Below are 16,012 nucleotides of genomic sequence, written 5' to 3' on the forward strand. Positions count from 1 at the left end.
AGGGGATTTTAGGTATGAGAAGTCTCCATTCCAGAACAATGCTCTCCTGGGAGTGAGGAAAGGACAGTAAGGAGTAACATGAAGGGTTCCATAGCTTGGATGTGACTACTGCCTGTGAACCCTTCTCTCCATACCGCAGCTCTATACTGTAGAACTCATTAATTAAATAATCATGAGGCTGAGGAGGCAAACAGACTTTACAGCTTGCTGGTTCCAACTGGGAGAACCCATAACAAGTTCTATTTCCTTGTCACAAAGGGAAACCTAGAACAAGGTCCTAAACCTAGCATTTAGATGTTCCAGGTGAGTGTCCTGACTAACAAATTGTTGTTGCCTTGGGTTGATCTGGGAAAGGCAGAGAGGTTTTGTGGAAAGGGGCTTGGGAAGAGTTGATTTCTTCTAACTTTTGAAAACCTCTGAACAGTATCTGTTTCAATTTTCCTCTGAAAGGAAAAAGTTCAGAAACCAGAGTAACTCCTGCAAGATGAAAGAAGTATCCCCCTTCTGCCAAATTTCCCCTTCTCTCCTGGGGTCCAGCAGGACATGGCAGCTCCATGCAGGTTTATGCCTACAGAAATATCTTCCTGCCTGGAGTTCTAATGCGTGGGTACACACACGCCTTCCAGGTCAGGTTTTGAAATAACACATAACCCAGCTCAGTGTCTTCCACACGATTTCCACCTGAAAGGACTGACTGATGCCTTTCTCCACCAGCAGGAATTCTCACTTTCTCATGTTACAGCCAGCAACTGTTTCAAGTAAGGGGCTTTAGGACAAAGGCAAGAAGTCAGGTCTCTTCAGCTGGGAACACCATCCCCTAAGGACTCATCTGTACCAGCAAAGCACACAGGGCAGGTACCCAGCCTCTGTAGCATGATCATTCATTTTCTTAAATTATTATTGTAGTTAATGGCCCAATTTTGGTTCTTCTTGCCATGGTTTGGAGAATAGCACAGGATATATGGGGATATGACAGTCTGGTCAGAGACAGAGAAAACTAGATAAGCTTTCCCATGAATTGGTCTGGGAAGCTTTCGGGAGCGGGAGAAAAAGAATTGTAAACTATTTGCAGTGTTTGTAATAAGTTGTTTTTCTCATGAGATGTTTACTCCAAAGTGTGTCTTCTTAATTAGCCAATCATGTGAAATGTGTTGATTAAATGACCAATCAGGTCCACCTGTGTCAGACCAGGGTATAAAAGGGGGGGGGGGGGGGGGGGGGGGGGGGGGGGGGGCGCGCCAATAAAGTCAGGGCTTCTAGCCTTCTGACCTAGAGTTTGTGTTATTCCTGACTCAATGGTGACAGATCTAGACTTATTTCAACTAGGTTTTATGCCATTTTCTCCACTAAAGAGAAAAGATAAGTCCATGAATACAAATCTCTCTCCTTTTTTTTGCTAGATATAGGCATTGACCAGTGTGATTTGGGATGGGGACAACAGTTGACCTACAAGGCACTAAACTCTGTACCTGCTAATAATTAAGGCATTCTCCCACAAAATGGGACTTTCAGATATGACTCCCATCAGGCACAGTAAAGATTTAGGCTTGGATCTGCTGTAAAGACAAATTCACTTACCAGGAGCCTAGGCAAATACAGACAGTGGCTTCATTTCAAATGTCCTGCAGGCACAACATTTGTGTTGGATTGTGCCATGTTGAGCCTGAATGCAAAGGGATTTGACAAGTGCTCCTTCCCAGAGCAGGCAGCATGGATTAGTGCACACAGATCTGGCACAAAGACAAGTCTAAGTCCAAGCACACAAATCCCCAGGGACTCGTCTGTACCAGCAAAGCAAACAAGGCATGGACCCAGCCTCTGAAGCTGGATCATCCATTCTCATTATTAATATAATTATATTACTATAGCGGTTACTGTTCCAATATAAATATGTTAATGCCACACTTTTACTGTCTAGGACAGTGAATATTTTTTGTTGCTAGAGCCCAATGCTGTACATTATGACCAGAGACCATCAGTCAACCATTTAATTTTCTGCCCACATTAGAAACCAGAATGGATTCCTAAAATGGAGTATGTTGCAGCTCTGCTGATGTGTCCTGTAGCCATTCTTCCTCAGCTTATCCTGGCACTTGAACAAAGACTGAGTAACCCATTACTTCTGAAATATAACACTAATAATGTTATATTAATTTGGCTCTGAAGAGCCAAACTGAGGGCATAATTTCCCCACCTTCAATGTTTTCATACACACGTTGGAGAAAAGCTTTCTTTGTTTTGGTACAATAATCCACTTTACAATTATCAACAACACAGCAGGCTTGCTTGAAGAGATAAAGTCAGTGGAATACTTTTCTGCTGTAAACTATTGTAAATAGAACTATGTAGATAAAATAGTCATCTTGACTTTTTTTAAGGGGCAGTGTTTAATTTGAGTAGCTGTCATTGTTTCACTAAAGCATCAGCAGAAAGAAACAAAGAGCAGATGATCCTTGTTTCTTTTACATATTAACAATTTACTGAAATGACAAATCTCTAAAAAAAAAATAATCAAATTGTGTTTCATGGTGTCCCTATCTCTCATATATTTCACCTGGAGCAATAAAAATTCAGCAAAATAAGACCTTGATCCTGCAGAGCTTAAATACACATCCTTACCTTGCTTTATTTTCAATAGTGCTATTGAAATCAATAGTGATTAAGCTGAGTCCAGACAAAAGCTTTTTCAGGGTTGAGAACAAAGTACAATTTAAGGTAGCTAGCAGTAGCAGTTTGATTCTGAAAGAACAAATGTCATCATTTTTTATAAAGCTTCAGCAAATTGCCTCTCTGACATTTTTGGAAGTTATCTTGACAATCTTCTCCTGAATTATGTCAAGCTTGTGGAAACACACCATAATGCCATCACTTTATAAAATTTTGTCTTCCTGTGAAAGGTTCATGTAATCCTATTTTTACATGTTACTCACTACATTTCAAAAATAAATCAAGTTAATTCTGCACCACAAAGGTGTGGATGTAAGCATCTGAAGCCCAAAATTCAGACAGCCTTCATTGCTGCAAAGACTGACTCATGCTCAACATTTTGTATATCAGAACCCCAAGGTCTTTCACTGCTGAGCTGCTTTCCAGACAATAAGGTCCAATCCCATCTCCTTGCAGCTCCCTGAGGAGCTCACTGTCACTTGATGCTGATGGAGGTTTGAGTGACAGGCTTCAGGAGCAGGGTCAAGCTGAAAGATGTGTTTCTTTTCTCCCTGCACCATAAACAGCATCCCAGGAGAAGCCAGAAAAATGCCTTATTCTGCAGATCTCACTAGTTTACAGGGAAAGGTGGAAGTCCCTGGGAAGAATTGGTAAAAAGATTTCCTAGCTGAGGAAAGAGCTTAGAGGTCAGCAGATCCATGCAGGAAGGACCTGCTTCCCAGAATCCAGAGGTTTGGCAGTGGGATCTGACCAAATCCATATGAAAAAGCTGACACTTTTCAACACTAATACCTCCAGGACTTCTTAGAAGCTGAGGATGGCAATAGATTATTTTGTAGCACGTGTGCACATGTGACTGTCTAGTTTATTGGAATAATACCAAACAAAACAAGAGCAGACTAAGTTATCATCAATATACTACTAGCAAGGTGAGCATAATTTTTGCCATACATTGGAAAATAGAAAAAAGACATCACCTTGTAGAGGACCACTTCAAGGGAAATATAGGTTGGATATTAGGAAAAAGCCTTTTACAGAAAGGGTGATAAAGTTCTGGGATGGTCTGCCCAGGGAGGTGGTGGAGTTACCATCCCTGGATGTGTTTAAAAAAAGATTGGATGTGGCACTCAGTGCCATGGTTAGTTGAGGTGTTAGGGCATGGATTGGACTCCATTTAAGATCTCTTCCAACCTAGTCATTCTATGAATTCTGTAAATTCTGTGAATTCTGTGACTTAAAACTTACCCTGATACTTCCTTCAGGGGCTCAAGTTGTCACCTGGCCATCTGTGCAAGCTTAGGGAATAGACAGGAAAATCCAGTTTGTGGTCCTGTGGATTTGCTGCTTGCATGTGTACTAGCCATGCTGAGTACAAGAAGGAATAAAACTGAGATTTTACTGAGTTATCAGTTCTGCCAGGGAAGGACTCTACTATCCCCAAGGTAAGAGCCATACAGCTTTCCTAGCCTAAGGCATAATTCTTTTCAATCTGCTTGCAATAATCAAAGAAATGTTACTGCACCAAAAAGGACAAAAAACACAACTGATGTAACTCATCTGAAGCTACACAAACCCAGAAAGGACAAAACCAGAACCAGTAAAACCTCATGCACTAACAACATCACCATCTTTACTCTCACTTCCCCCAAGTTTCGTCTTCTCTGTTTCATCACTTTTGTTTCTCAGGCAAAATGGTTGTATATGCTGATAGAAAAGTCAAGGAGATGATGCTTTTTCTTTTTATATTTTTTCCTCACTAACATTCTTTGATCTTTTACTCCAGAAATAATAAAACTAAAACTCTCCTCTCATATCTGCCTCCAAACCTGGACAAGGTGAACTCAAACTACAACTTGTAATGTTCAGAGTTTAATGAAGATCCTATTTCCATTCCTCTTTTTCTGTATAAATCAATATCTTTATAGCTTTTGGCTTCTGTGCAACTTGAATTATCATCACTAACCAACTGCTGCAAATTTTAGAGTTGAAAGGCATGTAAAATGCTTCACAATATTAATTTCATTGCAGCTTTGATATTGTCTGATCCACTGAGCACTTGCTTTCCTCAAGAGAATGTTAATAGATAAAGTTCCCAAAGCTCCTTTCTAGACTTTATAACAAAATAAATAATGAAGAGGGGAAGTCAGAAGAACAAACAAGTCAGCTAGAGAATCTCTTAGAGCTTTTCTAAGTCTTGAATTTTCTAACTCTTGCAGATCAGTAGACCAGAAATGTTGACCAATTAAGACAATAACACAACTAGTTCAGAATCAACAGCTTCCAATTGCTTCAGAGTGCTCATATACAGAGAAAGGGCTATTCCTCAGTAGTATCATTGTACTTAAGCTTAGTTTGTACTTTCCTGAGAGTTTCCCAAGTAATAAATAAATTACTAAAAAACAGTGTGCTAAATTTCTTTCCAAGTACTAAATAGAGAGCTTCTAAGGCATTCAAGAACAGAACCTGTTTGGTTCCACATCTGTGCATGCACACTCCTTGGTGTCAGAGCCCAGGATATCTAACATCTGGCTGCCACACAGCCAGGACTGAGCCCTTGGTGCTGTGGCTGAAGTCCTCTCAGGCTGTCTGCTGTGCTGGCAGGGTCAGCTTGCCTGCACACACTCAGCAGTAATGAAGGGAAGGTATCCTGGTGCATTCACAGAGGTGTGTTTGTCACAGAGACAGAGCAGGGTGTTTCAGAGGCTGCTGCACAGTGCTGTGACCCAAGCAGCAGCAGCATCCTTGGGCAGTCAGTCACCCTGGCTATTCCACTTCCAACTGACCTTTGCAGCACAAACATCTCACCTGAGCACAGGCACCTTGGGCACCTCCCAGCAGCTACCTGCAAGCATGCCTGCAAGACCAGTGCAACCTTTGAATACTGTAATATATTCCTTGTAGTCAAAGCACAAGCAAAACCACAAAGTGGAAGCTTTCAGTTTATTGGAAAGTATTTGCCCTTTGACTAGGAGCACATCACATCCACAAAAGGAATGTGCCCTTTGCCTGTGCAGGTGTGACCTCTGCCCATGCCTTTCATGGCTCTTCCCCACGCCCTGCAGAGGCAGGCAGCCCTTCCTCTGGGAGCAGAAAGGCAGCTCAGGGCTGAAGTCTCCCTGTTCTGTGAAGTCCCTGTGCACGTAATCTCTGGGGTCTCAATACCTGCCAAGTGAGCAAGGAGCTTAATGCTAACATAGAAAGAGAAGGGAAGAGACTAAAAGTCTCTTCATAAAGTCTACTCAACCAAAAAAGGGAGATGTACATTTAGCATGAGAATACCTTTGTCACTACCTTTGGGGGAACAAGCAAAAGTGCAGATGCTCAGAGTTCAACCCCATGCATTTCTCTAACTGAGAAAGTGTTACAGAGGTAGCAGTGTACTGGTTAAGAAAATGATTCAGCCTCCAAATATTTCATGGCCAGGCAGGAAGTAGTCTTTAGCCAAGGAAACTGAAAGGAGAGCACTTTATACAGACTTCATTTGTGACAGGAGTTTTTTCCAAAGGTGATGTTCCGCTGCTTCTGTCTCCAAATAAAACTCCTTTTATAAATATAAATATAAATAAATAAATATTTATGTATTTATAATGTATATATATATATATATATATATATATATATATACAGCCCAGTTTTGTGTTTTAGACAGACTCAGTGCACAAAATGAGGGAAGTTTGCATGTTAAAGGAAATCAGTAGCCAGGGTCCATTCTGGATAAAATCTAAAAGGGATGTGGTTTCCATTTTAAAAGTAAACACAAAATTTCCTATACCAAACTCCTGGTGCTGCTAGCACTTTTTGCTATCAGCATTAGACAAAGCAATGACAATTGCATTACACAAGGAAATAAGCTTGTGAGTCCATGCTACCTTTGCATGTGTGTGAGCTTCTTTCCTTCCCTGCCTGTCTACCTCAGGAATGAAACAAAGTATTCTAGCAAATATTTAGTCAGAAGATGTCTACAGTCAGCATATTTGGGTCCAAAGATTCCAAAGTTGGCTTCTTACATGCAAAACAACCCTCTTTTGTATCCTTTATTAGGATATATAAACAAACATATTATAGAATACTATAAGTTTATACTGGTTTTTCTCTCCTGCAAAATGCAAAGTAAGTAATTTAGAAAATAGTTGTCAACATTTTCCTCATTTCTCTCTTCTTACTTCAGACCATTTGAAAGGAGGATCTTGTAAAGGATATTAAGACATTTGCCAAGGAGAGACAAGAAAGAGGCAAACCACACTCGGTATCTAAAAGTCAGTTTGGAATTGCATCTTCTAGGAGGTCAAAAATATATACATTACCTACCATGCAATCACTTACAGATTATTTTAATGCGCTGGCATCTCTGTGAATCTAAGTCTTTCCCATGATCCAGGGTGTGTGATGGAATTACTTTTTCTTGAGAGATGTAGGAAAGATGTTTCCCGTCAGTTACTGCTGCTCATTACTGCTGAAGAGTACTCCAGCTCTGTGACTGCAGTGAAGTCCCATATCCCAGGATCCCATGTACATTTGATGATGGCCATTGAGAAGGAGACCATTACTAAACAGTGGAAAATTCCAGTTTTGTGTCATACCTACTTTCTCTAAATTCATCAGGAACCAGAGAGAAGTAGCAGGAAAAAGCTAACAATGAAGCTGTCACTGCACTTGAAAACACATTCCAGTTCCAAGCCATGGCATGATCCCTCTTAAAAAACTTTGGTGATTGTTTCTAAGGTCATCATACAAGGATAATTTTGGCCTTGAAAGAGCTATTGTGCTTCCAGATATGTGAAGTCCCTTTCTAGACCAAATTAAACCCATAACATTTTTACATGTTGACATTTTCCTCTTCTTCTTCTTCCTCCTCCTCCTCATTTCCACTTCTTTCTTTTGTAAGATAATTAAATTGCAATACTGCTGAAAGGAAACAAATGCATTCGAAGGGAGGGGGTGGGCGAGGTCCAAAAGATGTAATCACAGTTCTCCATGATTCTGCACAAGAAAAACAGCTGCCAAACACTAGGCTTTTTAAAACAGCAGTTCTGTGTATTGGCACAGTCTCTGGAGTGGATTAATTCAGGGTGAACACCAACAATACACTCTGCTAAATACAGTGTTTTAAACCATCTTTTTCTTTTCTTTCTGTTGTTTTTCTTTTTAATAGAATCAATCACATTTGCTGAGGCTCAGTTGTGCTCTGGCTTTCAGTCTTGACTGCCAAGCTGCTCTGAATCTTTGTCTTTTATTCCACGTTGAAGCTTTGACCTTTGAGAATTTTTCCCAGATTAAGTGCTGAGAAACATTACTCATATTCAAATTGACATAGTTGTGTTGAAAAGGTTGTTTTTCCTCTGCCCAAAAAATCAGTGCTATGTCAGGCTAATAGCCTGACCTTGACAATGTTCTACCAGAGAAAGGGATCAGCCACAATATCTGGGCTGTCTCTGTCAGACAGTAGATATTGTCTGTTGTCTTGTAATCTCCTTACACATTTTTGAATCTTTCAGTGATTTTTTTCAAATAAATGTAAGAATACTGGAATGCAAATTCTGGGCTTAGTCATCTATATTGTATTGTATCCCAGCAAATCATCCGGTAAAGTGTTTCACTCATACAGACAATTGTTTTAGCAGGTAAGGAGTAACATTCATTAAAATAAATTTATTAAGATCTATTAAGGTTAAATGAGTGTTTCCCAAAGCATTCCTTTCCTCCTAAACATCAGTTCGTTTCTTGGACTACATGTAGTCATGATCAACATTTAATGTCTTCTGATTTGATTCTAGAAGTTTATCCTTTTTTTTCTTTTTTTTTTAATCCACACTGTGTTTCTGTATTTGTGAGCCCCTTTTATACAGATATATTTGTATATTGAACTATGTGGCCACTGTAAATGCAGAGAGAGTAAATTCTGGTCTCGTGCTTTACGTGGTAAGAAAAAATCTTTGCAGTCCAATCCTGGTTCAAGTAAATAAAAAAATTCCTGTGGATTCCGGAAGGGTCAAGACATCACCTTCTCTGTTCAATTGGCAGGACTATTAAATGACCCACATGACCTGGTTAAAAGATTGCAGTCTCTTTATATTTTCAAAAATTTTACTTATATTGTCTTACTGACATCTGCTTATTCATTAAGTCAGTTCAGCTATTGGGTTTGCATTTTATTTCATCAAAGTGTGTCTTAATGAGGCCCAATGAACTCTGCATTTGGGAAAAACACAAGCAAGTTATTCGAGTAAAGAAATTGATGAATCCTGACCAATGTTTCTGAATGATCCCTTCATTTAGAAGCCAGGGATCAGGTAAGATTTAGGATACCCTGCTCCTGAAATATAGCTTTTTTCCTAAACTATTAATTAAACTTGCACTGGCAGTAGTGCTTGCTGATCTCTTAGCAACCAAGTTCAGGGAGCCACATGGACTGAAAGCAATTTACTATTTTTGCAGGGTTAGTCTTCTTTCCTCTTCAGCTCCCTGAACCAGCTCACTACAGCATCAAAAAAAGACAGTGCTAGCACATGGACTCAGATCAGCATGAATTCTCAGGGAGTTTGAAAATAAGGCTTAAAGGCAATTAGACAGAAGAGTGAGAGCAGCACAGTGAGTGTCTGACTAAACTGACATCTGATGACTGCATTCAGTATACTCAGCTTATCACATTCATCATGTTGAACAGACCTATTGGACTAAAACACCCTGAAATTGTCAGCAGACCTGTTTAAATATGTAGCAACTTTGTTCAGAAACTACTCGTGAAAAGACCTGAAAGAGCAACTTCCTTTGGTTTTCAAGTTTGGGGCTTTTATTATCCCATATAATTCTATAAGAGAGGAGCAGTTCTATAAATCATTTTAAAGAGGTCCTAAGGAAACCTATGGAAAGACTCTTCTTTTCTTTCATGACACAATTTTCTATTCCTGATAGCACTATTAAAGCTGCATGGCAAATTTGTAATGAAAGTTTAAAACCCAGTTATTTGTATATTGTTTGCTTTTTTCTCTTCTGTCAAGAGCAATAACTTTAGGTTACCACAAGCAAACCCAGGTTAGCCTAAATCCACCATTAACCAACAACAGGTGGGCAAAAAGACAGGGCTGAGCTTTCAGTGCTAATGCACAAGTCCAAGAACTGTGAAATCCAGCCTTAACCATATAGCCTCAAAATGTAACCCCAAGAATTTGTCATCTCATGCCAGATAATGGCAGCCAAAACTTCCCACTCTTAATACCTTTATTTAAACTTTCTGGTTTTGCTGCATCAAAGAAAGCTAACAAAGAGAGCATGTGAGCACAGAATAACATCCTCGGATCAAAGCAGTCACATGGTGATTCAGGAGAGGGTGTGAACCACTGACATAATAAGAAGGTAAAAGAATCAAAAAGGAAAGGATATCTTGTATGATGAACAATGTAAAAATCAACTGCTCTAAGAGAGGACTCAGGCTGGAGTGTCTCATGGAAACTGGCAAACAAAAGACTTTTAGATATATTAATTTGACCTACAGGAAAACCTTCTCTGTCCCAGCAAGCACTGAGAAACCACAGTATGAGGCCCACAGCAATTATTTTTGTCTTTCTGCAAATGCAGTCAAAAAGGGAAGTTTCCTTTGTTAAATTTGATGGCCTGTATTAACAATCCACTCTTTTATGCAAATCATAGGATTTGGATGAAAACACAGAGTCCATTTCCAAGGTGGCCAAGTGTGATGTGTGCTGCTATGGATAAAATAACTGCAGCCACTTCAGCAGCCATAAATATTCCTGTCACACCAGTAAAATTTAAGAAACCACTCTATTGTCTGGTTCAAGCACTTGAAAATCCTGAAAAGATCTGAACCTAGAGCTAGATCATGAGAGACTGCCACAGAAACAGAAAGCAATCTAAGGCTCTAGCTGTGCTCATCAACTAAAAAAACCACAAACAGGAAATAGAAGATTAAAGACAGCTTTTTGCACCTGCAAGTAAGAATAAAACCTAAATGATAATGAAGAAAAATTTTGGCGGCTAGAAATAATTTCTCAGCTATGGAAACAAGTGATAGTCACTAAAGAAAATGTTGGTTTCCATGAAAACCACAATGGGAATGGCATCAAAGTGCTAGTGGGTTTATTGTTGTCTCCAAACCAGGAGTTTGGACAAGTGAATTAGATTTGTCAAAAAAAAAAAACAAACTTGTTTTCTATTCTGTAGCTTTATCAGGAGTTATCAGAGTGATGCTGGCTACACAAACATCATTTGAACTTCCCAACAATTATGAGGATAATGGCTGATGTTAGGGAGACAGAATGTGTGAGGGAATGATGCAGTAGGCTCTGAATCCAGAGGACTAGGACACATCTACTGGTGTTGCTTTTAAAATCAATACAGAACCTGAAAAGTCTGGCTACACCTCGCGGTGTAGAATTGAATCACAGGTGAAATCACCTCATTCTCTGTGAGTGAAGGCACACTTCTGCTCCACTCTACAGACGGTAACTTGACTGGATTGCTCCATTCACACAGCACATGGCAAAGCGCTCTGTGGGGAGCAGAAGGGGAGCACTGAAACTGGAATGCAAGTGGCATCCATCCACACTCATCACAGGTTAAAGGCTGTTATTCCAGCTGGCCTGATAGCCTGCAGTTACAGACTGGTTTACAGTACAGACCCATACAGACAAGGATGACCCATTTATTAGGGCTGTTAAAACACTTTCAGCTCAGAAATCAGGTCTTGTCACATCCTTCACCTTAATTATGAAGAGCAATTTCTCAAAAAGTTGTTGTCGGCCCAGGCCAAGAGAATCACCTGAGCTCAGTGCAAAGCTTAGAAAAGCCCAAAGAAATATTTTCAAAGGTATCTAAACAGTCCAGTGTTTAGCAAAATGTCAGGTATCTAGCTGTGAGACCTTCCCAGCAGGCCTAAACTTCCAATGCACAATTGAGGAGACATAAAAAAAGGGCAGTTTTCCCCAAAAACAATAGTTTGTTCCTTCATCAGTGTGTAGCAGATTTGCCTTTAAAAGTGCCCACATCACATTTGTGATCATCCTCGTTTAAGTTAATAACTTTCTGCCCCATAGAAAAAGCCACCAAGTAAAGCATCTGATTCTTGTGAAAGGCAAATGACTTTTCCTGTTACAGAGAAAGTCTGCCTAAGACACCAGAGGAGAATCAGCTGCCCCTGGTCATGCACACAGCCTGTGTACCTAAGGGCAGCTCCCTCGCAGCACTGGTCTGCTTGGAGGTTTACACAATGCCTGTCCACATGCATACGCATTCAGAGCTCCGATAGCTTAATAAAAGTAGACAAAGCATCAGGGATTTCCTCACAGCTATGCAAGCAAGTGTCTAAAACTGAAGGGACTTGCTTAATCTTGGAGCTGCCTGACTGCATAGCTAATAGCTTGGCAATTAGGGAGCTACCAGGATTCGTTTGTACGTGTGGGTAAGCAACTAAATCAGCCAATTTTCAACATGCATGCACACTTGCTCTGTCAGTTGGCTCCATCGTGGCTGGCTGCTGTCATAGCAAAACACTCTGTGCCAGCTGAAAGATGCTAGTGTCTCCTAAACCCTTTTTCATTCTGCTTTACCAGAAAAGGCAGCTTTGGTTTATGCAGATTTGTGTTATGGCACCAAGTCACTACGGGCAGAGTGTGACCCACACATTTGAAAGAAACTTTCTGTGGTGCTGGGTCTCTCTCAAAACAGCCGAAATCCCAAAGCTGCTGTTCTTTTTCCTCAGATCTGGGCAGATCTGGGTAGCGCTTACGCAATTCATTAGCCATCAAAACTTGCTATGGAGCCAGTTAGCAGCTGAAATGGTGTAGCTGTTGCTGTCAGCATTTCCTGGCAGAGGGACAGGGGACAGCTGCTCAGCCAGCTCTTTTGCTAGCAGAGAAGTTGGGGGAGCTGGTATTGTGCCTCCTGTCAAAGGGAATTGTTTTGCTATTCTATTGAATTCATCAGTTGGCCAAGGTGAAAATAACAAAAAAATGCAAAAAAGTTTTTTTAAAAATCTGAAAAACAGTGTTTACTGTACATGAAAATGACTTTCATCACTCTTGCTTTTAAGAGAAAATATGAAATTTCTGCAAAACAGTGTGAAAATTTTTTGGGGGTTTTATTGTAGGTCATAGTTTCAAACAAATACTTTCAGCTTATGCAAATTAAAACTGGTTTTGATTGCAGTGAAATCAGCAGTACAGTTTTTTTCACTTGTGGTTGAGACTTAAATGTCAAGGCCAAATGGGAAGTATAATAAACACAACCATTTTTTAAAAAATCTAATTAACTGCCTTCATTCTTTGCCTTTCTCATGTAAAGAGCTTCTATTATTCTTCTGCAATTGATTAAGCTCTTTCAGAAAAACTCAGAGCTCCAGCTGTCCATCATAATCAGTGAGCTCAGCTAATTGCATCATACTAGCCAGTGCCCTTTATCAGATAGTCAAGACTTTCATGAGCATTCATTTAGTGCCTGCAGAATTGCCATTAACAAATTAAGCTGTCAGGAGTACAGGTGGCAGAGTGAATCAAAATTTATTCCTCCTCCTTGCTTACTGGACGATTCAGGGGAATTAATTTTAGCATCTAAAACCAATAATCAAAGACAAAGCACCTTCACAGGTCTCTCCACTTAAAAAAAAAATCAGAACTAGAGAAACCAAGGATTTTAAAATATCCCCATCAGATGATTATACTGACAGGTAATAGGTGTGATGCAAAAATCAAGACATGTAAGTCTGGATCTGCCTTGCTGAACTCTTTGTGTTATAGGGAAACATTTCCTTTTCCCATCATAGTAGGAAAGTTTTTGACTGCATTTTAGGCTTGCTATGCAAGGCAACTAAGACTGACTTTTAAGCACTGCTGGCACAGAGCAATTTTAAAACTGGTGCAATGCTTAAAAAGGGAATGACTGAGCACACAGAGCTGGCTGGTGTTGGGATGGCCTCCTGTGGGACATGCTAGGTTGGAAAAGAATGTTCTTGCAAGTCCGCTATCTCTCCGCTACATCTAGCACAGAGGGACATGTCAGGGGAAGTTCAGAGATTTGAGGAGGCTTAAAACCCCACCAAACTTGCCAGAAAACAAGCTACACCAAGAGCTTTGCTTACCTAGTTAAACTGTTGTTGATCTCAGTATTGCTTCAGCTCTCTGTTGGATCACATTTTTGCTGTCAGCTGCAGGCAACATACTCCTTTTTAGCCACCAGCATATCCTCGGACTAAAGAGGATAAACTTGAAGGGATCTGAGACAATTTCTTCTTTGTGCTGACCTAGGAGGACCCCTGGGTAGTTTTTTTGGCAGTGAGCCAGAATATGTACTTTTGTATGACTTTATATCCAAGGCTAAGTTAAGCACTGGTGGATTTGGGAGAGTTGTTAGCCAGTTTTCCAGGATCTGGGCTTTTGGGTGTGGCTTTTTTTTCAGTTTTGCAAAGCTGTTTTATGGGCACTTCTACAGGGTTGTAAAATTCCGTGTGGATTTTTATGCAATATTTTCTTTTGCCAATGTTCCATTATTATGCTCAAACAACCGATGAGGAAGGGTGGGGAAGCTTCCCAGGAGGGAGACTGAATTCCAAGAAAAAAGTAGCGATATGCAGTCTGAATTAAACAAACTATTTGGGAGAGAAAGGGAAACGTCTAAAGACTCCAGACAGAGAGGAAAGAGGCCAGCAAAGCATAATGCATGGGGAAATGCTGCACTGTGGAGGAAGGCACTAAGTATGTCAGCTAATCAGAGTATGAGGACCATAAAAAAGTTGAGAATATCTGCTTGTAAGTAAGAATACATAAACTAAGTGGGGGTGGTTTTGTTTGCTTTAATCTTCTTTGGTCTTGTTGTTGTTAAGAGTAAACCCTTCCTGTCTTGACCAGGAAGAGCAGCTAGCCCCTTGTGTCCAAGGTTTCAGTGAAGGAGACAAGGAGACAGGATACAGTCAACAGGAGGAACTGTTCAACTAAGAGCAACCTCAAAAAGGAACTGCTGTAGATTTGGGCACTCTCCAATAAATTCTCAGAGGCAGTAAAGACACGAGTGGCATTATGAAGAATTAACAAGTTAGGAAGTACCTTTCTGAAGATTTGGAGAAGAATTACAAGGAGAAGAGCAAGAGGAAAAATTATAAGGAAATCTGAGTTTGGGACAGGTCTTCACTTAAAGAAAAGGATTTATCTTAGTGGGATCATTGTTAGTCAGAGCCACCTATTCTCTTCTGTGTGACATGATGTGTTGCTTTTATCTATAAAATCTGTCAACAACTCAAATAAACTACAAGCTATGCTAAAATGCCACCTCTTTCTCCAATAATGTATCTACTGATACTGATATTTATACTGGTACTAAGCACTGTCATTATCTACAGGCAAAACATACTCATCCTATTCCTCCTAACCAAATTCCCTCCAGACTCATACAAACCTACAAGCATAAAACTAGGGACAATTCCATTGTAAAAATAGTTTTTTAAAAAACAACTTTCACATAATATTTTGATTTGTTCTACCAAAGGTGTCATTTAGTGGCTATAACAGACTGACTAATTGATTTGTCTTGGCTAATTTTATCTTGTATGAACTTATATGAGAGACCATCTGGGAATATTAGGCTCTGGATGTGCAAGTCAAAATGTCAGAGCAAAATACTAGGTCAAGAAACTGAATGATTGGAATATTACAATGGTTCTCTTGCCATGGCAAGATGGCATGGGAATTGTAACAATAAATGAAAAGATTCAACTGTTTATCCTCAAAAGACAGGAAGCATGGCTCCCATCCCTGAAAATATCACCTTCATCTCACCAGCCTCATCTCTTCTAGTTCATTTTTTAACACCTGAGTGGCTTTGCTCTTTATGCAACACTACATATGACGGTGGTTTCTTTTCTCATGCACCCTTCTACAATTGAAGTTAGGCTAACACCTCTTACTCACCTCTAAGCAATTTGCTAGAAAAGCTGTCTCAGAAGCATACAGAATATTAGAATTCATAAGGAATTAAGTAGATATTATCATTAATCTTAGAATAGCACATCTATAGTTCAGGCCATTCAACATTAATAATGATATAGCAAGCGTGCCAGGAGGTTCAGATAAGACTGTTAAAAATTACCAGAAATACTAAAAGACTTTCATATTGAAAAACTGTGAAAATGTTATCATTACTTATTGGTTACCTCTGGGGACAGGACACTGGATTGGGAAAACACTACTCTAAATCTGACTGATTTCTAGCAACCACTGTAGGTTGGGTTTTTCAAGTTATCCAGTATTATAAATGTTGTGGTTAATTCCTAATCTTGCAAGGTCTATACAGTTCCCAAGGAGAAGGCTTTTAGCAAGAGAGAGAGGCAGGTTTTGCCTTGTTA

The 16,012-nt window shown here is 39.9% G+C and overlaps 1 long non-coding RNA gene across 1 annotated transcript in view; it reads right to left on the reverse strand.

Moving 5' to 3' along the window:
• Positions 1 to 13,990, reverse strand: part of LOC132325209 (uncharacterized) — a 37,490-nt gene extending 23,500 nt beyond the window's left edge. The window contains exon 1 of the long non-coding RNA XR_009485847.1: positions 13,757 to 13,990. This is a non-coding gene — a long non-coding RNA (uncharacterized LOC132325209). The remainder of the gene's footprint in view (positions 1 to 13,756) is intronic.
• Between the last annotated feature and the right edge of the window lie 2,022 nt (positions 13,991 to 16,012).

This window comes from Haemorhous mexicanus, chromosome 3 (assembly GCF_027477595.1).
Source record: "Haemorhous mexicanus isolate bHaeMex1 chromosome 3, bHaeMex1.pri, whole genome shotgun sequence".
Classification (NCBI taxonomy): domain Eukaryota; kingdom Metazoa; phylum Chordata; class Aves; order Passeriformes; family Fringillidae; genus Haemorhous; species Haemorhous mexicanus.